The 1,850-nt window shown below is 40.9% G+C and overlaps 1 long non-coding RNA gene across 1 annotated transcript; it reads left to right on the forward strand.

Annotated features, from left to right (window-relative positions):
• The first annotated feature begins 405 nt into the window (after nt 1-405).
• LOC149264696 (uncharacterized) lies at nt 406-1,327 on the forward strand. The gene is made up of 3 exons (XR_016250147.1): nt 406-553; nt 754-822; nt 898-1,327. It is a non-coding gene; the product is annotated as an uncharacterized LOC149264696 (long non-coding RNA).
• Nucleotides 1,328-1,850: the final 523 nt, after the last annotated feature.

Raw genomic sequence — 1,850 nt, forward strand, 5'->3', positions numbered from 1 at the left:
AACCATGGTTGATTGACGAAGTTATATGATTATACATATGTGCATAGCTTAATTACATAACCCCTTAGCAATTTCCGCCACTACGAAGCCTTCGGCTTACATGCAATGCACAGAATTCAATTATCATTAAATGGCAACAGCTACCATTCGGATTTTTCCATATCCCGAACTTACCTGCATTCAATACATTCGTCTGGCTTCTGCATTGGGTACCAACTGTTCAAACCTGCGTCGTCCATTTGGCAAGGTGGACGGCTGTGATGGCACTTGGCCATGTGCTCCCGGAGCTCGAGGTGATACAGTTTGGCTTCTCGGTGATGTTTGGTTTCGCGCCCATCTCCACCGACTATCGAACGGTGAGCAATGCATATGGCAGATCGACGGAGGAATTCATGCCATGAATCGGTCATTGGTATGGAAGGTTTATAATCCTATCCCCTTTCTTTCGGGTTCTATTGTTCATTTGGTCCTGCGATGAGTTTGCTGTAGCTCTGAGTTCCTGAATAGTTCTTATGCAATTTACAGCTGCTGTCAGGGTTATGAAACGGTTCAGGTATGCGTTCCATTAGAGTTTGCAATGCTTCAATGTTTACTAGCGGTAATACGCCATTTCTCCTCATATCTCTAATTATTACAGTCCCTTTGTCTGTCACGATTTCCAGCGATTACTTATCGGTTTTGGTTTTTATAATGCAACTGTTCCATACTGCATTTCGTTCTCAGGTTTTCTTAACTAATGGTTTTCTGGTTCAGGTAAGAGGCTGCCATCGCACATTGAGGGCAAGGGTAACCTCCAACATGTTGTCGGCCGCCCTTAACCAGGTATGCCCATTACTGTAGGTTATTTTCCATTCTCAACAATCGAACCGAAGTCTGAATCCGGCTTCCCTTGATCAGGGTTGTCAGACTTTGACTGTTTCGATTCAGATTCAGCATATACCAGGGTTCTCTGGCAATGAAACGACTTCTAACCTTGCTCAGGCGGGACTCCATTGTCGAGAAGCACAACACTCTGAGCTTCGATGGATTAGTTCAGGAACTATTTTAGCATGTTTATTTTAAGCTTTAAGCCATCCGGCGCATTATGTCTACAGACAAATATTTATGAACGAACTTAATGTTTGACTCTGACATAGATTGCTCTATTAGTTTCCTGTATAATGAGGTTAACCCTTTAAGTTTGGTTTGTTCCCATTCTCTTGTTTACAGTCCTCTCGGACGGGTTTTATCCTCTGTTTCCTAGATTTATATTCTGAGCTTTCCACACAGAATGTTTAATATACAGCTATACATTTTCATTATGATACATTTTGGTTTGTTTATGATACCCTGCGGCTCGTTTTCCTTTCCGTTCAACTATATAGCTAGGGGTTTATTTGTAAGTCGGTCTGAAGAATGCATACACCACGGTTAACATACTATTCTGGTCGTATATATTATTTATTTGTTGGACGGTCAATACGTTTGCTCTGGATATGTATTCTATGCATGCAAAATTGCAGAGTTTGATTTCATAATGTATAAGGTTCTTGTCGTTCTCCGGCTCCGGCTATCCGGGTCCGGGGTTTAATCTGCACATATGTTTTCTTTATTTTATGTTGACAACATTGTAATATATATGTGCACTCGTTATTATTGCGGCACTTTACCAGTCCGCCTTATGATTCAATGTCATGCTGTGAATGCATATTAAGGGTTTTCTATCAAGAATACATATCCTACTTTCCTCGAATCTTGCTGTGTCGAATGTATATTTCGCTTGCTTGTCCTGTAAATTAAACAGAGGGTCTACGGTATACCCTTTACATATTTCTAAATATCATTCTGATTATAAAGACTCGTCTACTCAG

Source organism: Pinus tabuliformis, chromosome 6, assembly GCF_031772625.1.
Source record: "Pinus tabuliformis cultivar Carrire ecotype Pingquan chromosome 6, CPIR1, whole genome shotgun sequence".
Taxonomy (NCBI): Eukaryota; Viridiplantae; Streptophyta; class Pinopsida; order Pinales; family Pinaceae; genus Pinus; species Pinus tabuliformis.